At 38.5% G+C, this 24,188-nt stretch overlaps 1 protein-coding gene across 3 annotated transcripts in view; it reads right to left on the bottom strand.

Moving 5' to 3' along the window:
- ZNF704 (zinc finger protein 704) overlaps positions 1-24,188 on the bottom strand; it is a 246,371-nt gene that overhangs the window by 120,788 nt on the left and 101,395 nt on the right. The window lies entirely within an intron of this gene.

Here is a 24,188-nt window from a genome sequence, read left to right as displayed (position 1 = left end):
GAGGCAGACCCCATGAGAGATGCTCTCTAGCATTTTGCTGTTTTGCTACATGAACATCTAGCACTTGGAACTTTCAGGGCTCTTCACTTCCAGGAGAAGTGGTGCAGGCAGAGACCTTAGTGTACCCCCTGAGCAAGCAGCTGCCAGGCTTACTCACTTGGCTTTGAACTGCCGAATGCCACTATCTACCAGAAATGAGCAAAACAAATGTCTCTCCTGTTCCTACTCCCAAACCTAACTTCTTCCTTTCTTCTTCTGGTGTTTTTTCTTTCTTATAATTGTATTTTCTGAACTAATTTTAACGCTTCTTTTATTACCTTGTCATTACCTTGTCATGGTTCTGACTGCTCAGAAATGCAGAATACTAACAGGACAGCCAGTATCTCCCATAAATGCAACACCAAGCAGGAGAGCCATTTAGTGGTTTGGGTATTTCCTCTGCACTGGTATGTGCAGTCAGTCACCTCTAACTAGTTCAACAAATAAAAAAGGAAAGAACAAAAATATCTGCTGCTTTGCAGCCATTTTTCCATGCTAAAATTATAATAGAAAATTAAAACAAGTTTTAAATTTCTTTTGAAAACCCTCCACAAAATTTCTTAAAACTACAAAATGATATGTATACATGCAAATTAACTCCACTTGACGTGAAATATGAACACTTCTGAAAGCCCCAGAATAGTTCCATATAATACCTATTGTGGTTTGGGATTTCATAAATGGGTAAATGCAAAAAGAAACTGACTTGCTGCCAAACAATTCTCATCGTTCAGGTCTTAAAGACTGTTCACAAGGCCTCCTCCTCCCAGGCCTAGGCTGGGGTGTAAGCCCTGCTCCCCTGCAGTTAGGCATGACCCCATGATCTGTGTGGGTCAGCGGAACGTGAGCAGAAGTGACACGTGTTGCTTCTCTAACACTGGTGCTCAGTTCTCTGTGTTCTCTTCCTCGCTACATTTACCTGAATCCTGGATGGACATAAAGCATTAGCCAGAAATATTAAAGACTTTTGTTTAATAGACTTTGCTGTTTAAGTCTACTGAGATTTGGGGCTGCTTGTCGCCATGGCAAACCTAGCCTAATCTGACCAATATAGTAAATTAGTAAAAAATTAACAAAAATTAGCAGAAGATAATAGAGTAAAAGTTCATCACAGGTATAGTACCAAGAAGGCCCTCAATTGTGTTACTCCTTCCACAGTGCTCCTTGCCACCACGGCTTAAGATTTGCATCTTCTCGACTTCCAGGATATATCCAGGATCTACTGAAACCCAATGCAAATGAAATGCTTAAGAAAAAAACAGGGCCGGGTGTGGTGGCTCATGACTGTAATCCCAGCACTCTGGGAGGCTGAGGTGGGTGGATCACAAGGTCTGGAGTTCAAGACCAGCCTGGGCAACATGGTGAAGTCCCATCTCTACTAAAAGTACAAAAGTTGGCTGGGCATACTGATAGGCACCTGTAATGCCAGCTACTCTGGAAGCTGAGGCAGGAGAATCACTTGAACCCAGGAGGCAGAGGCAGAGATAGCAGTGAGCTGAGATTGTGCCACTGCACTCTAGCCTGAGTGACAGAGTGAGACTCCGTTTCCAAAAAAAAAAAAAAAACAAAAAAAAAACCAAACAAACAACAGAACTGAAGAGGTCCAGCTGAAGAAAACAGATATGGTTTCTAAGAAACAGTGATTCCTACCATCTCCAAATCTCTGGTTTTCAACACCGATCATCCAGGTTCAACATGAACTATTCCAAATACTCAGTTTCAGGTAGAATCCATGCACTGTACTGCTTCCCTGTCTCGTCTGGTGATTTCAGTGTGCGGCCAGGCTTCGGAACCATAGGTTCACATAACTGGGCTTTACTATTTTCCAAAATTCAGTCCCAGGACACTGAATATTTTAGGAAAGAAATGCACAAACAACAGCACCCCCAAAACAGCAGTTCATGTTATAGTAAAATATAGCTGAAGGCCAGCCACAGTGGCTCACATCTGTAATTCCACTGTTTTGGGAGGCCAAGGAAGGAGAATAACTTGAACTCAGAAGTTCAAGACCAGCCTGGGCAACATAGTGAGATCCCATCTCTACAAAAAAGTCAGTAAATCAACAGAGTGTGCTAGTGTACATCTGTAGTCCCAGCTACTTGGGAGGCTGAGAAAGGAGGATGGCTTTAGCCTGGGAGAGCATGGCTGCAGTAAGAAGTGATCACACCACTGCACTCCAGCCTGAGTAACAGAGGGAGACCTTGTTTCAAAAAAGTATATAGCTGAAGAGCTATAGCATCATCAGAGCCCCTCAAAGAACACATGTTGTTGCATCAGAAACCAAAGTCTTTTGGATATTAAGAGAGAAATATCCAAGAGCACAGTATCTCACTCCCTCTAGGAACAACCATAGTTTCCTGGCACCCAGATCTGTGAACACACATTTCCCCTACAATGGAAACAATGAAGATATTGTTATTTACTATTCATTAATTGCTGATTATGTACCAGGGATATTGTTAGGTATTTAAAAGACACTATTTCATCTTATCTTCACACCAACCCGATGAGGAGGTATTACTATCATTTCGATTTTACAGAATAGGCAGTTGAGATGCTAAGCTTAAAGGACTTACTGTGTTTATTTATTTGAAAATAAAGAGGATATTTTGCCCCATAATATGGAGTAAAACTGAGGAACAGGTCATTTGGAACAATTTCTCTCTATACACTTTTAGTTGTCACAATACCTATTTTTTCCAGAAACTCACTTGGTTTAACAACCTCAAACACATGTCTTATTAACGGTAGACCACAAAGCCTAATTTTGACAAACATGTATTGAATAAAAAATAATTATTTGAATGTTGATCAAGTTTGGCATCATTATATGTAATTCAGTTCTTTGCCTGAGGTTATGGAGTGTTCATGCATTCACCCAGTGATGATTTCAGAACCTTCCGAGTGCTTGTTACTGCAGGAAAAATGGGGAGCAGGACACACAATCAATGACCTCTGCAAGCTTACAGTGCAGCTGGCACATGGGCAATTAGGCAGCAAGAATAATGTGCAAAGGGGCAAGTACTATGAAGTCTCTCAAGGTGGCTGAGACATGAGCGGCCAGCTGTCCTTCCATATACAATCATGCACCACAGTGGTCCTGTAAGACTATCAGAGAGCTGAAAAATTCCTATTGGCTAGTTAGTATACCACACTATACTTTTCATTGCTATTTCAGAGTGTAGTCCTTCTACTTATGTAAAAATAAAAGTTAACCGTAAAACAGCCTCAGGAAGGTCCTTCAGAGGTATTTCTGAAGAAGGCATTGTTAGGACAGGAGATGACAGCTCCATGCATGTTATTGCCCCTGAATACCTTGCAGTACAACAAGATGTGGAGGCGGAAGACAGTGATATTGATAATCCTGATCTTGTGCAGGCCCAGGTTAATGTATGTGTTTATGTCTTAGTTTTTAACAAAAAGATTCAAAATGTAAAAAATTAAAAATTTTAAAAATAGAAAGAAGCTTATAGATAAAAGATGTAAAGAAAAATATTTTTGTGTAGCTGTATAATGTATTCATGTTTTAAGCTAAGTATTATTAAAAGAGTCAAAAAGCTCAGGCCAGGTGCGGTGGCTCAGGCCTGTAATCCCAGCACTTTGGGAGGCCGAGGCAGGTGGATCACGAGGTCAAGGGTTCCAGACCATCCTGGTCAACAAGGTAAAACCCTGTCTCTACTAAAAATACAAAAAATTAGCTGGGCATGGTGGCGTGTGCCTGTAATCCCAGCTACTCAGGAGGCTGAGCCAGGAATTGCCTGAATCCAGGAGGCGGAGGTTGTGGTGAGCCAAGATCACGCCATTGCACTCCAGCCTGGGTAACAAGAGCGAAACGCCATCTCAAAAAAAAAAGTCAAAAATCTCAAAAAAAACCTTAAAAGTTTATAAACTAAAAAAGTTACAGTAAGCTAAGGTTAATCTATCACTGAAGAAAGGAAATAAAAAAATACAATGCAGCCTACAGTGTTTATAGAGTCTACAGTAGTGTACAATAAGGTCTTAGCCCTTCACTTACCACTTACTCACTGACTCACCCAGCACAGCTCCAGGTCCTGCAAACTCCACTCATGGTAAATGCCCTATACAGGTGTACCATTTTTAATCCTTTATATTTTTACTGTATCTTTTTAATGTTTAGACAGATTTAGATACACAAATACCACTGTGTTATAGTGGCCTACAGTATTCAGTACAGTAACATGCTGTACAAGTTTGTAGCTTAGGAGCAACAGGCTAGACCATGTAGGCTAGGTGTATAGCAGGTTATACCATCAGGATTTGTGTCAAGTATTCATTGAAGTTTTCACAGTGACAAAATTGCCTAATGACACATTCCTCAGAATGTTATCCCCATAGTTAAGGAACACATGATGGTAACTGAAGTGCACTGAGCTTTGTTTTTTTATACCTGTGGCCAACTTAACAGATACACTCATTGTTCAGACCTTGGCCTACTATGGTGCTGTATTATAGCTGTGCCTTTGGAACAATTTGTATCAACATCACATTGCTTCAAATACATCTTCATGTCATTAGAAGTATTTCCAGTCTCATGTATAAAGGGTTTCCTTCAGTTAACTGTGGAGCAATTGCTCAGTTAGTCACCAAATTATCAGTTATCACAGGAACAGGGAAGTAGAGCAGAGGTACATTAAAAGCTGGCTCTCAACCTGTTGAATTACTAAGCAAAATTTGGTCCTTTATTCTACCTTCGTTTAAGAGATGGATGAAGCATGGGAAGCACATTTTCCACAAAATGGCCTTTGTCAAGTGTCACAGTTATTAAGCATTTTGCACATAACTACAGGTCATTATACATCATCTGGTCTGAGATAGCCATTTTGCTAATACCTCTCTCCTTCTTTGAAAAAAAAAACCAAAACACCCAAAATAGTTTTGTAGATCTGTTCTATAACTCAGTTTCAAGTATTAGAAAAGAAAGTAAAATACAATGGCTCATTTTAAGAGTTTGCAAGAGGACCATAACTGCTAATAATAAATACCTAATAGTTGTTAAGCTCTTACTATATGAAAGATACTTATACCAAGTATCTTATCTTATACCAAGACACTTATACCAAGTTTCTTAAATGTGTGCTATCTCATTTAAACTTTATCAAAACCCCATAAGGTAGGCATCCTTGCATTTCATTAATTCTAAAGCATATTTTAAAAAATCACATTTTAATATGTTTGAAATCAGGGTACATCTTGTAATCAATCAAGTTATATCACAGTTTAATTGGCAGAATTTTTTCTTTATGAATTACACAGAAAATAATGCTGTATCTTAAAATACATAGTGCATCAGGATGCAATAAAATATGGTAGTATTATACTCATTTTACAAAGGAAGAAACTGAGGCAAAGAGAATTTGAGTAACTTGCCCAAGGCTGTATAGCAAGTAAGTGGCAAAGGAAGCATGAGATCCCAGGTTTTTCTGACTCCAAAGTTCATGCTCTGAACTGGTACACTATACTGCTTCCCACCACATAGAAACACTAGATTTAAAAAACATTAATTCATTAAGCATTTAGCATCTATTATGAATGAGTCACTAGACTAGGAATTAAAGGAGTAGAAACATGAGTACAATAGCTTTTAATGTGACTGATTAGGGATTGTGGGCATCTGAGCAGTTAACTAGAATGTTCAGCTTTGTAGACTTTTGATGGACCCTACAGTAACATCATACTTAAGCCTGGGCTTTTTTTTCCCCCCAGGGCCCCTTTTTTTTTTCTTTTCTTTTTTTCCCACTTGCAAAATATCTCATGCTACATACAAGTTTTGGACTGGGTGAGTAATATTTAAATCAACATTTTGGTGTGGCAGACAGACTCTAAGATGCCTCCCAATGATCTCACCTACTGTTCACACCATTTTTAATACCTTCTTTACTAGTGGGGCAGGACCTATGACTTGTTTGTATCCAAGAGAATATGGCAAAGATGATGGTGTGTCACCTTCATCATTAGCCTACATAGACCGGGGTTCCAACTAGTTGACTTTGATGAAGTAAGTTGTCATGGTGGGGAGGCCCATATAACAAGAAGTTGAGAAGAAGTCCAACTCTAGTCAATAGCAGCTAGGAATTAAGGACCTCAGACCAACAACCCAAAAGGAAGTGGATCCTGCAACAACCATATAAGTGAGCTTGGGAGAGGATCCCTCCCCAGTTGAGCTTCCAGATAATACTCCAGCCCTGGCTGACACTGTATTTTATTTTTGAGACAGAATCTTGCTTTGTTTCCCAGCCTGGAGTGCAGTGGTCTGATCATGGCTTACTGCAGTCTCAACCTCCTGGGTTCAATCAATCCTCCCATCTTAGTCTCCCAACTAGCTAGGACTACAGGTGCACACCACCACACCCAGCTAATTAAAAAAAATACTGTAGAGATGGGGGTCTTACTATGTTACTCAGGCTATCTTGAACACCTGGCTTCAAGTGATCCTCTTGCCCCAGCCTCCCAAAATACTGGGATTACAGGCATAAACCTTCATGCCCTGCCCTGGCTGACATTTTAAATTTAGGCTCATGAGACAGATCCTGATAAACAGTTGACCCAGCTGTGCCCTGATTCCTGACCCACAGAAACTATAAGAGAACAAATCTGTATTGTTTTAAGCTGCTAAATTTGTGGAAATTTGTTATCCAGTAATAAATAATATACTTGGTACTATGGTTTGAATATACAGGTTTCCTCAAAATTCACAGGTTGGAACCTAAAATTCAATGTGATATGTTGATTAATGAGGCTGAGTTCTCATGGATGGGATAAGCACCTGTATTAGCCTGTTCTTGCACTGCTATAAAGAAATATCTGAGACTGGGTAATTTATAAAGAAAAGAGTTTAATTTAAAGAAAAGAGTCATAGGTCCTACAGCCTGTACAGGAAACATGATGCTTGGCATATACTTGGTTTCTGCAGAGGAAACTTATAATCATGGCAGAAGGGGAAGGGGAAGCAGGCAAGTCACATGGCCAGAGTAGAAGCAAGAAAGTGAGCAGGAAACTGCTGCACACTTTTAAATCACCAGATCTCACAAGAACGCACTCACTATCGTGAGGATGACACCAAGAGGGATGGTGCTAAACCATTCATGAGAAATCTACCCTCATGATCCAATCACCTCCCACCAGGCCCCACCTCCAACACTGGGGATTACAATTCAACAGGAGATTTGAGTGAGGACACAGATCCAAGCTGTACCAGTACCTTTTTAAAAGGGCTGCAAGGAATTAGTGAGGACCTCTTGCCCTTCCACTCTTCCACTACATGAGGACACAGCAAGAAGGTGCTATTATGGAAGCAGAGAGCAGCCTCACTAGATACCAAATGCCGATGTCTTGATCTTGGACTTCTCAGCTTCTAGAACGGTGAGAAATAAGTTTCTGCTCTTACAACTTACCCCAGTCTCAGCTATTCTGTTATAGCAGCAGGAAAGAACTAGTACAATTGGTTAAAAGGTAAATTTCTTTGTGATGCTCTCAAATACTGGGTACTAAAAATTATAATTATAAATTTAACCTTTTGGGGGTTTAGGCCACAATCTTGAAAGACAGAATCCCAAACACTATAATCCTGAACACTGAAATCCCAAAACATCATAATCCCTAACATCTAAAATCCTGGAAATCATAATCCTGAGAGATCAAAATCCTGAAAATATAATTCTGAAAAAAAAATTCCTTAAGAGATGTTTATTTACATTTTTGAAAAAGAGATTTGAGAAACATCTAAAAACATGACAGAATATGCTGTAGGCCACTTTACACAATAAAATAGGCAGAACTAATATACAGATATTTGTAAGCATAAACACTCAGGCATACTAACAATGGTCACATGGGTGTAAAAGTTATAAGAAGATAAACCATATTCATAAATAGGTCAAAAAGCAAAATGTATAAAGAAAGTCATTACAGTTGGTAATTGTGTGCACCCAGCTTTATAACTGTGGCATCTGAAATATCTTGATAGATAACCTAAGTCTTCTGATGAAATCTGTTAAAAACTTCAATAGGTCACCACCATATATGCAGTTGCCAAAAGAACCAAGATTTAAAGAAATTTTATCTTTAACAAATGCAGGTGTACAAAAGGACACCTTCATTTACTCAGGAAGTTTCAGTATTTCTACATATGTGCACAATGCTTATACACAATGCTGTGATAATGCACTTTTGTGAAGTCAAATTGGTAAAAAAAAATGCACAAAATGAATTCGATGTCTCTAAAAATCTTGACATAATTTATACCTCCAGTATTGGAAATGATGTGAAAATGAAATATAAAGCATAGCAAATATGTGTAAAGGGGCAGAAGTCATACATGATTGAATAATTTGGCAGGTGTATTACTTCATTTTCACACTGTTATAAAGAAATACCTGAGACTGGGTAATTTATAAAGGAAAGAGGTTTAATTAACTCACAGTTCCACATGGCCAGGAAGGCCTCAGGAAACTTACAATCATGGTGGAAGGTGAAGGGGAAGTAAGGACCTTCTTCAGATGGTGGCAGGAGAGTGAAGTGAAAGCAGGAGAAACGCCAGACACTTATAAAACCATCAGATTTCATGAGAGCCCACTTACTCACTATCATGAGAACAGCATGGGGAAATTGCCCCCATTATCTAATCACCTTCCTCCCTTGACATGTGGAGATTACAGGTCCTTATTTTGACACATGGGGATTATACTTCAAGATGAAATTTGGGTGAGGACACAGCCAAACCATATTATTCTGCCCTGGCCCCTCCCAAATCTCATGTCCTTTATACATTTCCAAAACAATCATGCCTTCCCAACAGTCCTCCAAAGTCTTAACTCATTCAAGCAGTAACTCAAAGTCCAAGTCGAAAGTCTCATCTAAGACAAGGCAAGTCCTTTCCACCTGTGAGCTTATAAAATCAAAAGCAAGTTAGTTCCTTGCAAGATACAATGAGGGTACAGGTATCGGATAAATGCTCCCATTCAATATGGGAGAAATTGGCCAAAGCAAAGGGGCTACAGGGCCCATGCAAGTACAAAATCCAGTGGGGCAGTCATTAAATCTTAAAACTCCTAAACAACCTCTTTTGACTCCATGTCTCACATCCAGTGCATGCTGATGCAAGAGTTGGGTTGCCATGGTCTTAGGCAGCTCTGCTCTGTGGCTTTGCAGCCTTCCTCCTGGTTGCTTTCATGGGCTGGCATTGAGTGTCTGAGGCTTTTCTAGGTGCACAGTGCAAGCAGTTAGTGGATCTACCATTTTGGGGTCTGGAGGACAGTGGCTCTCTTCTCACACCTCCACTAGTCAGCGTCCCAGTGGGGACTCTGGTGGGGGCTCCAACCCCACATTTCCCTTCCACACTGCCCTAGCAGAGGTTCTTCATGAGGGTCCCACCCCTGCAGCAAGTATTTCCATAAATTTCATACATCCAGGTGTTTTCATACATTCTCTGAAATCTAGGTGGAGGTTCCCAAACCTCAATTCTTGACTTTTGTGCACCCGCAGGCTCAACACCACATGGAAACTGCCAAGGCTTAGGGTTTGTACCCCCTCTGAAACCATGGCCTATGCTATACCTTGGCCTTTTTAAACCATACTAGAGTAGCCGGGATACAGGGCACCAAGTACCTAGGTTGCACACAAGTACCTAGGCTGTACTTAGGGGGGCCCTGGACAAGGTTCAGGAAACCATTTTCCCTCCTAGGCCTCTGGGCCTGTGATGCGAGGGGTTGCCATGAAAGTCTCTGACATGTCTTGGAGACATTTCCCCCATTTCTTGGCTATTAACATTTGGTTCCTCATTACCTATGTAAATTTCTATAGCAGGCTTGAATTTCTCCCCAGAAAACAGTTTTTTCTTTTCTATCACATGATCAGGCTACAAATTTTCCAAACTTTTATGCTCTGTCACCTTTTAAATGCTTTGCTGCTTAGAAATTTCTTCCATCAGATACCCTAAATCATCTCTCTCAAGTTCAAAGTTACACAAAACTCTAAGGCAGGGGAAAAATGCTGCCAGTCTCTTTGCTAAAGCACAGCAAGAGTGACCTTTGCTCCAGTTCCTAGTAAGTTCTTCATCTCCATTTGAGACCGCCTCAGCCTGGACTTCACTGTCCACATCACTACCAGCATTTTGGTCAAAACCATTCAAGTTTCTAGGAAGTTCCAAACTTTCCCACATCTTCCCATCTTCTTCTGAGCCTTCCAAACTGTTCCAACTTCTGTCTGTTACCCACTTCCAAAGGTGCTTCCACATTTTTGGGTATCTTTATAACAGTGTCCCACTCTCTGTGGCACCAATTTACTCTATTGGTAAATACAATGCTATAAAGAAATAGCAGTTTTCACACCACTATAAAGAAATAAGTGAGACTGGGTTATTTATAAAGGAAAGGCTCACAGTTCCACGTGGCTGGAGCGGCCTCAGGAAACAATCATGGCAAAAGATGAAGGGGAAGCAAGGACTTCTTCACATGATGGCAGGAGAGAGAAGTGCCAGCAGGGGAAATGCCAGATGCTTATAAAACCATCAGATCTCATGAGAGCTATCACAAGAAAGAATGGGGGAAACTGCCCCATGACCCAATCACATCTCTCCTGAGGGATCTGTGGGGATCGCTCTCGTGTGAGGCCCCTAGGAAATGGGCCTCGCCATACGGTGAGCTTGAGCCCGGACGCAGATCCCCAGCTGGGGGAGTCAAGCTGAGGGAAAGCAGGAACCGAGAGAGGGACTATGCTATTCAAAACAATTAACAGACATTACTTTATGGATATGAGGACTTGGGAGGCATTGTGTCCACTTTCTGCTCCTTATGGTTTATTGCTTGTGTTCATTTTGGACCCTTGTTACCTTCATTGTAAAATATTAACTTAAGTATTTACACTTGGTAACTTACTTACCGTAACTTACTGGGTGTAACTGTAACTTACAACTTAATGGGCGTAACTGTAACTTACAACTTACTGGGCGTAACTGTAACTTACTTACTGTAATTTACTGGGCGTAACTGACTTACTAGGCTTAACTTACTTACTGGGCATAATTTAGTGGGCGTAACCTGCTTACGGTAACTTAAGTATGTTGATCTGGTGTAAACAACATTAACTTCAGAAAAGTATATAATGCAACATATTGCAAAAATAAAATTGCTGCTTGGACATAGCCTAAGCCAGCCCTCCAGACTCCGCTTTTCTCTTTTCTTTCACTTCCATGCACTCTCTCCCTCAGGTTGAACGAGACATCTATGTTGGCAGTCTCGGGGACTCCCGCAGGTCGGCAGCCCCCTGGCAGACGTGCCAGACCCCAACACTCTCCCTTGACACATGGGGATTAAAATATGAGATGAGATTTGGGTGGGGACACAGAACCAAACCATATTATAACAGGGGAGATGTTTTGTGTTTTCACTTATCTCTTCACTTCTTCCATGATCTTCAAAACTCACTGGATTTACATATGTAGAGTGGTTGTGGTCTGCAAATTTTCTATGTATGCTGTCCAGCTGAAAGTCTGGTTATTGCTTGGCCATTGTAAATAAGTGATTTCCTGCTTTTGTAGCACCAACAATGATTAGCTTTTAAACTTTTATCTTTTACCATTAAGGAGCCCTGCATACTTAACTAATCACAGACTTTTTTTCAAGATGACAATTTCATAGAGCTTTTTTTTTTTTTTTTTTTTTTTTTGATGGAGTTTCACGCTTGTTGCCCGGGCTGCTAGTGGGTTCAAATGATTCTTTTGCCTTAACCTCCCAAGTAGCTGGGGTTAAGGTATGTGCCACCACTTCCAGCTAGTTTTTTGTAATTTTAGTAAAGACGGGGCTTCTCCATGTTGGTCAGGCTGGCCTTGAACTCCCAACTTCAGATGATACGCCCACTCAGCCTCCCAAAATGTTGGGATTACAGGCGTGAGCCATTGCTCCTGGTCTCATAGATCTCTTACCTTGGGTTATAAGAAATAAAGCAAGAAGAAATGATAATTCAGCTTCTCCAATACCAAATCTTTAACAATCAGGGTTCTTCAGGGAGATGGAACCAATAGCATATGCATATGAGAAAATATTTATTAGGGGAATTGGCTCATAGGATTACGGTGTTTGAGTCCCATGACAGACTGTCTGCAAACTGGAGACCCTGGGATGCTGGTAGCCTGGTTCAGTCCAAGTCCAAAGCCTCAGAACCAGGGAAGCTAATAGTGTAACTCTCAGTTTTAAGTTAAAATTCTCAGGCCCTGGGGGCCGCTGGTGAAAGCCTTGGAGTCCAAAGGCTGGTGAGTCTAAGTTCTGGTGTCCATGGCAACAGAAGAAAAGTCTACCCCAGCTCTCAAATGGAGAGGCCTTCTGTATTCGTTCTCTCCAGGTCCCCACCCAGTTGGATGGTGTCCACCAACACTGAGGGCAGATCCTCCCCACCTTGTCCATTCCGACTCATTCACACTAATCTCCTATGGAAACACACTCACAGACACACCCAGAATCACCCTTTAACAGGTTTCTATGTTTTCCTCAATCTAGCAAATTGATACCTAAAATTATTCCACACTTGTCAACTTGGCACCCAAAGCCACCTCCTTAAGTCATACTTAATTCCCAAATAAAGACAATAACAAGGTAATAATTCAGCCTAACATGAGGTAACTAACATGATATAGTTATCCTGCATATAACCAAAAACTCACCATTTCCTTCCCCAGAATTTGGCTGTCAGGATTTTAATATTTGGGATTTTAACCTCTTGGGATTGGGATTTTGGGGATATTTAGATGTTAGGGACTTTACAGTTTAGGGATTTCAACCTTTTGAGATTTTGATGTTCAAAATTACGTATTTTGGTATTTGGGATTGTGTCTTTGGAGATTATGAGTGGCACCTATCTCTTTGTTAGATCACAGAAATAATAGATTAGGATTATGATCAACAGCAATCTCTTGGCTAGATTATAAAAATAATAGCTACCATTTATTGAGCATCCATTAAAAGCAAGGTAAATTCCAGCATGTATTAGTGCAACTATGACTACGTCTACCAAGCAATAATTCATTAGTGTAGTTACTGCCTAAATACGAAACAATAAGTGATCATTTCCTTTAGCAATTAAAGAAAGTTTAGTGAACTTTAGTATTTCCTTATCCAATTATGACTCCTTTTCTTCTTTTGGAAAATATCCTCTTTCCTTCTAGAATATGCTACTTCTCCTATTATCAGTTTTACTATTCTAGTGGGTCTTTATCTTATGTGACCTACTTCCCTGTTCACAGTTACTGATCAGAGGGTAGCCATCTCATACAAACTTGGCTAACAGGCACCCTTCTCCAAGATTTTTTTAATGTGGGGCAGGAGAGAGTAATAAAAATTCCTTGAGTTCCAAAGCAGGGAGGGTCAAGCATGAACTCTTAAAGGCCAGGTTCCCTGCTGTGTGCAGGAAGTCATTCTTCAGACAGAGATAATAATATGAACACGCAGAAAGGGGCAGTCTAGTTCCTTCCAGTCATTTCTGCTATAATTCCCAATGTCTAGCTGCACCCCTGCCCTTTTTTGGGGGAGTCACAGAAGTTTATAGAAATATAAACTCGCTTTGGGATCTAAGCAAGCATAACTTTGCTTCAGTTACCTCCAATCAAAAGAGGCTTAATACAATTTCCTAAACTATGTTACTGACATTTTGAAATATATGGATCCCTTATATTGTTTAGAAACAATTGTTCTATTACTAATTAATTACTACGACACTTAGCTGACTTCTGTATTGCAGAATAATGAAGTTAGAAGGATATTAGAATTATTCAGTCTGACTCTCACTTTTAAATAAGGAAACTATACCATACAGAGGTTAAGCTACTTTCCACAATAAAAATCCATGCCAGAATTTCCTAAAATTTGACCTTCTACACCCATTCCAGTGAGTGCTATCATATAACATTATGTTGAGGTCCCAGAATTTATGGAGGCTTATATTAAAGAATTTGACCTTTGTTTTAAAGATGCCTCACAAATCTGTCATCTTTCAAAGACTTATAATTAACTTGTTTAATTAATACGTATCTTGTAATAAATAACAATTTATTTGATTTCCCCCATAAAAGTGTTCATTGTTCATTCTCAATTCTAAGGATCCTGAGAAACACATGGCCACCAGCATTAAAATTATGTAAAATAAAAGAAACTCTATGTTCGCTCCCGTACACTCTGGTTTAGTTTAACTGCTTCACTTCTAGACTGCATAATAGTGGCTAAATAAGAATAATTCAAAATTTACTGTATAATCAATAACACTGCTTCATTTTTCTACTCACATATAATTTTTAACCATAATATATATTAAATAAAATATGGAAACAGAAAAGCAGAAAGAAAACATTCACTCATGTTTAATGTCTGAAATTGGTATAAACAATACCCCTGGAACTATATAATGCTTTGGCTAGATTTTGTAAACTTATTAATACTGAGCAGCTACAATCCAAAACTTCAAAGAGGCAGTTGTTAATATGTTAATCAATACCCTCTAGGTGTGCTAAGTGCCTTTACGAAGAAATTCACTTCCCTCCAGTCAGCCTTTTTGCTGCTATTAAAATTACCCTCTCCTTGAAACCCTCTATAACTAAGGTCATCAACTCACTTTTCCTGGGGGTTCCTTTGCTTACAGTATACATTTTAAGAATATCTGGGTCTCTGAATCACCTTGAGTTTTAGAAGAAACTAAACAGGTTTCCCTGGACAGTTTAGCTCACTTGAAATCTCTATAGCAACCTAAAGGCATAGATATCTTTGGAATAAATAAACCATGCCAAAGCAAGCAGAGATTGTGGCCCAAGGGCATGCATGTTGCAACACAAGCTTTGAGTGTAGATTATATTGCAGCTGCAAGATAGTGTAAAGACAGACTACCGTCTAAGACAGTTTTTGGAAACATCCAACAAGATTGAAACAAGCAGGAGTAAGTGTGATTAATCAGATGTCAGAAGTGATTCTTTAATACTAAGAAACAAGCCTACAGTACAAAACTGGGGTTTTTTCCTTTCAGAGTCCTTAAAAAAATAAAGCTTTATATGGTACGTCCTTTTAAGTACATCTCTCATAAGCCAGTTACCCTCAAGAAGAAATTAAGAGGCTAAACAGGAAAAAAATCAATCTGCTTCCACCATGAGTTGGACACCAGCAAATTACTGTAATTCATGCCTTTCTCAGTGCTCTACTTGAACACAAAAAGGTTTGTATTTAATAATAATAAGGCATATTCTTTTTAAAATTTTCTTTTCTAGGTGGAGGCCATGCATTTGCTTTGAGACAACTACTGATTCTCGGTGGATCTCTCATACTTTTAATGAGAAGGGTCTAGGCAGTAACTTAAAGCCCAGATTTTCTTTGTAATTTTAACTGGACTACACAACATTGGCATCAGAAAATAAAGGGAGTTAACATCGTATACTATCTAACTCAGCTCCGTCCAGTGCTGTGCTGGAGTCAGCTTATACTAGCTTGTCAAGGGCAACAGATAACATGTCTTCCCAACCCTAAGTTTACACATTGTCATTTTAGTAGCCTGAAATTGGCCACGAGGGAGTACTTACACTAGAGAAATCGGCACATGACACAAATGAGCACTTCCTTTTTCTTCTGGAGAGCTAGTTGTCCAATATTTACCAGAACACCACTGGTTTCATCCATTCATTCAGCTGTCTAACATGTATTTACTGAAATCTAACATATGCCAGCTAAGACCTTGTGATAGGCCCTCAGAGTATCCAACCTCCACAGTCTTTGCCATGAAAGAGCATATATTTCAGTTTCCTAAAATGTGTGGACCAACAAAAATCCTGGTATATGATTTTCTTTCCCAGCTGAGTTAGATGGTTCATGATGATGTTCGAATCTTCAGAGATTCTAAAGAACTCCATTAGATAATGAAGTGGAGCCTAGGAAAACTGCACAGTTCTTGCTGGAGAGACTTAAGACTTATTGCTGAAACTTGTGATTTGGTAATTCTGCAGAGGCCCACTTACTCAGCAATTTGTAAACTTTTTAGTTTGAGATAATTGTAGATTCACAGTAAGTTATAAGAAATAATAGAGAGTTCCCTTGTATAATTCACCCAGTTTCTCCCAATGGTAACTGTATTAGGCACTGCTGATAAAGACTAAAGCCATATCTGAGACTGAACCATTTACAAAAGAAAGAGATTTATTGACTATAGTTTCACTTGTTCTTGAATGCTTTGCTGCTTAGAAATTTCTTCCATCAGATACCCTAAATCATCTCTCTCAAGTTCAAAGTTCCATGAATCTCTAGGATAGGGGCAAAATGCCACTTGTCTCTTTAGTAAAACATAACAAGAGTCACCTTTGCTCCAGTTCCCAAGTTCCTCATCTCCATCTGAGACCACCTCAGCCTGGACCTCATTGTTCATATTGCTATCAGCATTTTTGTCAAAGCCATTGGACAAGTCTCTAGGAAGTTCCAAACTTTCCCACATCTTCCTGTCTTCTGAGCCTTCCAAACTGTTCCAACCTCTGCCTGTTTACCCAGTTCCATAGTACTTCCACATTTTCAGGTATCTTTTCAGCAGTACCCTACTCTACTAGTACCAATTTTCTGTATTAGTCCATTTTCATGCTGCCTGATAAAGACATATCTGAGACTGGGCAATTTACAAAAGAAAGAGGTGTATTGGACTTACAGTTCCACGTGGCTGGGGAGGCCTCACAATCATGGCAGAAGGTGAAAGGCACACCTCACATGGTGGCAGACAAGAGAAGACAGATCATGCAGGGAAACTCCCCCTTATAAAACCATCAGATCTTATGAGACTTATTCACTATCATGAGAACAGCACAGAAAAGACCTGCCCCCATGATTCAATTACCTCCCACTGGATCTCTGCCACAACACATGGAAATTCAAGATGAGATTTCAGTGGGAACACAGCCAAACCATATAAGTAACCCCTTGTAAAACTACTGTCCACTATTAAAACTAGGATAGTGATATTAATATAGTCAAGTGAGAACATTTCTATTACAAGGATTCCTCATGATGTCCTATTATAGCCAAATCTACTTACCTTCTGTCTCCATCCCTCCTTCACTCCTGGAAACCACTAATCTGTTCTCCATCTTGATAGTTTTAATAGATGTGTAGTGATAGCCCATTGTGGTTTTAATTTGTATTTCTCTAATCGCTAATGATGTCGAACATCTTTTTGTGTGCTAATTGGTTTTTTTGTGCTTATCTGCTATATGTCCTCTTTGGTGAACTGTCTGTTCATGTTGTTTGCCCATTTTCTAGAGGACTGTTTTATACTGTTGAGTTTTGAGAAAACTTTATATATTCTAGATACTATTCCTTTGTTAGGTATGTAGTTTGTAAATATTTTTCCCATTCTTAAGCTTGTATCCTCTTAACAGAGTTTTTGCAGAGTAAAAGTTTCCAATTTTGATAAAGTGCAATTTACAGTTTTTCCTTTTATGGCTTGTGTTTTTAGTGTCAACTCTAAGACTTTTTTGCCTAGCCCTAAATGCAAATAATTTTTCTCCTATTTTTTCTTTTAATTTTACAGTCATACATTTTATATTTAAGTTCATGATCCATTTCAAGTTAATTTTGTATAAGGTATGAGACTTAAATCAGGGGTTTGTTTTGTTTTTTGCCTATGGATATCCAATTGCTTCTCTACCATTTGTTGTGAAAGATAACCTTTCTTGCACTGAGTTTCCTTTACACTTTTGTCAAAAACCAGTTAGATTCATTTGTGCATCTGTTTCTGAATTCTTTATTCTGTTGTATTTATCTATGTGTCTATCTCTCCACAAATAGCACAGTCTGGATTACTGTAGCTATATAAGTCTTGAAATTTATTCCTCCTACTTTATTCTTCTTTTTCAAAATTGTTTTAACTATTTTACTTCCTTTGATTTTCTGTATAAATTTTTGAATAACCTTCTCTATATCTGCAAAATACCTTGCTAGAATTTTGATAGGAATTACATTAAACCTGTATATATTTTTGTGAGAATTGGCTATTATTACTATGTTGAGTCTTGCAGTCCATAAACATGGTATGAGTCTCCATTTATTCAGATCTTTGATTTCTTTCATCAGTTTTGGCATTTTTAGCATAAGTCCTGTACATGTTTTATTAGATTTACAATTAAGTATATCTTTTGAGAAATTTTAAATGATAATGTATTTTAAATTCCAGTGGTCATATGTTTATTGCTAATATATAGAAACACAATTGATTTTTGTCTTCATTTTGTATCCTTTGACTTTGCCTAACACTCTTATTAGCTCTAGGAGTCTTTTTTTTATTTTAAATAAATTTCTTGAAATAGTCTACATAAACAATTATTTTATCTACAAATAGAGACAGTTTTGTTTTTTTCCTTTGCAGTCTGTACGTCTTTAGCTCGTTTTCTTAACTTACTGCACTCGCTAAAACTTCCAGCAATATGTTGACAGACAATGTTGAGGCCAGACATCTTTGCCTCATTTCTAATCATATAGGGAAAGCGTTCAGCTTATTTGTCTTTTATCAGGTTTAGGAAATTCCTTCAATTCCTATTTTTCCTCAGCATTTTATCATAAATGGGTGTTGAATTTTGTCAAATGCTTTTTCTGCAGTGATTGATATTATGCGATGTTTCTTCTTTAGCCTATTAATGTGGTGATTAATAGGCTAAAGATTAATTGATTTCCAGTCAATCCAGTGATTTTTACTACAGTGATGATTTTCAAATACTGAGTCAGCCTGGAATAAACTCTACTTGTTCATGGAGTACCATTACTTTTATATATTGCTGAATTCTATTTGAAATACGTTAAGAATTTTTGAATCTGTAGCCGTAAGGGATATTTCTTTGTATTTTTATTTATTTATTTTTTGGTACTGTCATTGGTTTTGATATTAGGGTAATAATAGTTTCATAAAATGAACTGGGAACTGTTCTCTTGTTTTTTCTTTTTGGGAGAGATGTGTAGAATTGCTTTGTTGATTTACTAATCTTTTCAAAGAATGAAACTGTATTAGATTGTTCTTGCATTGCTATAAAGAAATACCTGAGACTGGATAATTTATAAAGAAAGGGGGTTTAATTGACTCGTCGTTCTGCAGGCTTCTACAGGAAGCATGGCTGGGGAGGTCTCAGGAAACACAAGCATGGCAAAAGCAGAGGGGAAGCAGGCACATCTTACATGGCTGAAGCAGGAAGAAAAGAATGAGAGAGGAGAGGTGCTACACACTTTTAAACAACCAAATCTTATGAGAACTCTATCACGAGACAGCACTAGCAGGATGGTACTAAACCATCAGAAACTACCCCCATGATCCAATCATCTCCCACCACATCCCACCTTCAACACTAGAGAATACAATCCAACATGAGATTTGGGTGGAAACACGAAACCAAACCCTACCAGGGATCTTTGTTTCACTAATTTTCTCCAGTTTTTCTGTTTTCAATTTCATTTATGTTCTGTATAATTTCTTTGTTTGTTTTGTGTTTATTTTGCTTTTCAATTATTGTATTTATTTTGCTTTAGGTTCTTGAGGTGACAGCTTTGATTACTGATTTGAGACCTTTGGCCTTCTCTAAAATATGTATTAGCACTGCATTAGCTGTGTCCTACAAATTTTGATAAATGATATTTTCATTTTTATTTAGTATAATGCATTTTAAAATTTCTCTTGAGACTTCCTCTTCGATTCATGGGTTATATAAAAGTGTGTTATTTAATTTCCAAGTGTTTAGTTATTTTCCTGTTATCTATTATTAATTTCTAGATTAATTTTATAGTGGTCAAAAAGCATACTGTAGATGATTTTAATTCTTTTAAATCTTCTGAGGTTTGTATTAAGGCCCACAGTATGGACTGTTTGTTTCACTGTATTTTATTTCTCTGTTTTCTTTTCCTGCCTTCTAGTGGATTAAATAATTTTGAGATTCCTACTTTTATGTATCTACAGTGTTTTTGAGAGTGTCCCTTTGTATAGCTTTCTTTAGTGGTTGCTTTAGATATTACATTATGTGTACATAACTTGTCACAGTCTACTGGTGTCATCACTTTGCCAGTTCAAGTGAAATACAGAAATCTTATGTCCTTTTACTCTCCCATTTTTAATTGTTTTAAATATTTCCTCTATGCACATTTAGAATTACATCAGACATTATTATATTTTTTGTTGCAACCATCAAACACAATTTAGTAAACTCATGAGGAGAATGTTCTATTTACATGTTTTTGCTTACCGTGCTCTTTCCTCTTTTCTGACAGTCTAGAGAACTCCCTTTAGCCATTATTTTAGGGTAGGTCTGCTGGTGACAGATTCTCTTAATTTTCCTTCATCTGAGAATGTCTTGTTTGCAATTCATTACTGAAGGATATTTTCTCTGGGCATGAATGCTGGACTGACAGTTCTTTTCTTTCAGCACATGAAAAATATTTTGCTATTTTTTTCACCTCCATGGTTTCTCAGCAGAGACTATTTCTTTGCTGAGCCTTTCCATTTTTTCATTTGTTTCAAGCATGTTCTTAATTGTTCATTGAAGCATTTTTTTTTTTTTTTGAGACAGAGTCTCGCTCCATTGCCAGGCGCCAGGTTGGAGTGCAGTGGCGAGATCTTGGCTCACTGCAACCTCCGCCTCCAGGGTTCAAGCAATTCTCCTGCCTCAGCCTCCCGAGTAGCTGGGACTACAGGCGCGTGCCACCATGCCCAGCTAATTTTTATATTCTTAGTAGAGATGGGGTTTCACCATGTTGGCCAGGATGGTTTCAATCTCTTGACCTCCAACCCACCTCGGCCTCCCAAAGTGCTGGGATTACAGGCCTAAGCCACTGTGCCCAGCCTCACTGAAGCATTTTTTAAAACGACTGCTTTAAAATCTTTGTCAGATAATTTTAACACCTCAATCATTTTGATGTTGGCCTGTATTGACTACCTCTTTTTTTCATTCAGTCTAAGATTGTCTTGGCTTTTTGTATTGAGTTATTCTGAATTAAATATAAGCTGGACATTTTTGTATTATGTAATAAGATTCTGAATGTTATTTAAATTTTCCTCTCCTTTTTTTTTTTTCATACAGGGTCTTGCTCTGCTGTCCAGACTGCCAGGCTGGAGTGTGGTGGTGCAATCATAGTTTGCTGTAGCCTCGAGCTCTTATCTCCCAGGCTCAAGTGATCCTCCCATCTGGGACTACTGGCGTGTACCACTATGCCTGGCTATTTTTTTTTGGTAGAGATGGGGTTCATTTTTTGGTAGAGATGAACTCCTCATGTTCATCAGATTGGTCCTGAACTCCTGGGCTCAAGCAATCCTCCTGTGCTGGTCTCCCAAAGCGCTGGGATTAGAGGTGTGAGGCACTACAACCAGCCTAAATCTTCTTTATCTAACTGGCTTTCTTTGCCATGCCTCTGGCAAAGGAAAGAGTGGGGGGCTGCCTTGTTACTGCAAGGTGGGGACAGAAGTCTGTTTCCTACTCGGGTCTGCTGACAGCTGAGGTGTGTGGTGCTGTGTTACTGTGGGTGGAGATGAGGAGTTCTGATTGCCCACACAGTCTCCGCTCATACCAAGAAGGGAAAAGGATAATTCCTGCCCGGGGGGATAAAAGTCTAAGCTCCTTACTTGGCCTTCTCTGAAACCACCCCAGCAGGAGTGTTAGGATACCTCCTTAGGGCTTCACAGGGTAGAAGCCTGGGTTCCCCACCAGGCATTTGCTGACATGGGTGATGGTGGGTCCACATTTCCTTCCATGGTGCTTGGCTAGAGGACTGTCTAAATGTTTTCTGTCTTACTAAGATGTTCCTGTCCTGGTCTTTTGGGTAACAGAGAGCAGGCTCCATTGGAGCCTTGTCTATGCTGTTGACATTTCCTATTTGCCAGCTTCCTCAGCTCCAAGTCTGGGATACATGAAGCAAGATGAAAATCCAAGGAACTTACTGCTGTGCTGCTGCTGTGGCCCAGGGGTTTCTACCCAGTCTGTTTTCTTCTACCTTTCATCTTTATGTTTTTAAATATATAATGTCCAGAGTTTTAAATTTGACTTAGGGGAAGAAATAGAAAAAGTATGTCTACTTGACCTTCCAAAAGTAGAAATCTCCTTCTCAGCTATTTTTATTAATTATTCTGTTGGTTTAGGAATAAAAAAAAATCACTGGATCCCAAGAAAGCAGTTGGTATTCTTGCTAAAATTATGGAGCACCAAACATCTTGGTTAAAAAACACAATTTAGATCAACTGCAAGGAATTTGCTGATAAGGCATGTAAGAAAGATTATGGGTTTTGTGACTTTTGTTTTTCTTTCAATTTACCTGATATATAATAGTTTTAAAATTAGAATATCAACATTTCTACTTATAGTTAGATAAAGCATGGATGCTAATGGTTGGTCATTCTGTTGGTCTGTTCTTACTATATTTACAATGGTGACATCTGAGAAGCTCTGCAAAGTGCTTGAAGGTAAAATAAATGATAAGGAAATTTTCATCAGGTTATTTTTCTACATGTACAGAGTGGACCTGTACTGACTATACTCAGATGAGGGCAAACCTAAGGTAGGTAAAAATTTTAGAACAGTAATCATCATTTAAGTTGAATATCCCAAATAAACTATTTGCTGAAAATATTTTCTTTCATTTACTCCTTGATTTACTCAGGGTGTTGGAGAATAGGGTGGAAGAAATGCAAAAATCATATTGTGGGTACAATACAATACAGCTGTTTGAATACTGATCTTTCTGGACAATTCTAGAGTGAAATGGCAAGTGATGAAAATGTGTTCCAATACAAAACGCTGCCTTACATGGGAGACTGCATTAAATTATTTCTCTTCTTTAGAGGGAAAATCATATACTATAAAGAAAGTAAAAACTTTGGTAAGAAGAAGAAATATTTAACTTAGTGATAAAGAGCAGCTCATAAAGTTGGCTTTAAAATTTCTACCATTTGTATTATGCCCATAATTTTTTAAAAACTTCACATTTCAAAATAATTTTTCCATGCAATCTCCATAACCATCATTTTAAATAGCTGCATGATAGTCCTTTGGGTATGATACCATAATTCAACTTTTTAAGTAATCTATTATTGCTAAATATCTAGCTCACCTGCAGTGTTTCATTTCTATAAATAATAAGAGTGACAAGTGTTTTGCCTGTAGTTTTCACTCTATCACTATTTTGGATTATTTACTTAAGCAAGAGACCCTAAAGTAGAATTACTGAGTCAATGGTATAGTTTTTATGACTTCTTATAAGAACTGCTAAATTCTTTCCCAGCAGAGTTGTACTGCTTTGCAATACCACCACCAGTGTTTGAAATAGGAGCTTGTCTGCACCCTCTCCAGTATGTTACTGTTATTTTTTAAAGGTGATTTTTAAGTTGAAATATTCATAACTTAATTTGTAATGATTTAATTAGCAGTTATTTACTAGATTTATTTTTTGGTGAATTATCTGTTACTGATCTTATTCATTCCTTGAGATTTGGAAGTTTAATCAATTCAAATTAATTCTTTATAATAATAAAAGTCCTGCAAACTGTTTTCTAGATTAGTCTTTACATGTGTGAGCAAGATTATGATTTTTATACAGTTAAAATTTCTGATTCTCTTATTATTTTTTAGGAGAAGGGGTCTTGTTGTGTTGCCCAGGCTGAAGTGTAGTGACTATTCACAGGCGTGATCCCATTATTAATAAGCATAGGAATTCTGACCTGCTCTGTTTTCAGCCTGGGCCAGTTCACCCCTCCTTAGGCGACCTGGTGGTCCTTGGCTCCTGGGAAGTCATCACAATGATGCCAAAGTTAGTGTGGACACCCAACTGGCATAGGGCACTATAGCCCAGAACCCCCTTTTGCCTCAGTCTTCTGAGTGGCTGGGATGATAGGTGTGCACCACCACACCCTGCTAATTCTTTCCTTTGTGATTTGTTCAGTTTATTCTAGGCTTAGGATCTCATTCATTGTAATTATTTTTCTTTTTATATTTATTTATAAAGTTTTCTATCCAATATAAATTAGTTCAGTGTTTGAAGAAGGGCAAAATTATTTTTTTTTTGAAAATTACTAACAAGTTATCTCAATATGATTTCCATGAATACTCCTGCCCTTCCCTATTGATTTATCATGTGAGAAATTTCTAGTTATGCCAGGTCATTTGGCTC

This window comes from Callithrix jacchus, chromosome 16 (genome assembly GCF_049354715.1).
Source record: "Callithrix jacchus isolate 240 chromosome 16, calJac240_pri, whole genome shotgun sequence".
NCBI classification, from domain to species: Eukaryota; Metazoa; Chordata; class Mammalia; order Primates; family Cebidae; genus Callithrix; species Callithrix jacchus.
The sequence above is the reverse complement of the archived record's forward strand: the minus strand, read 5'-3'. Positions and strand labels throughout refer to the sequence as shown.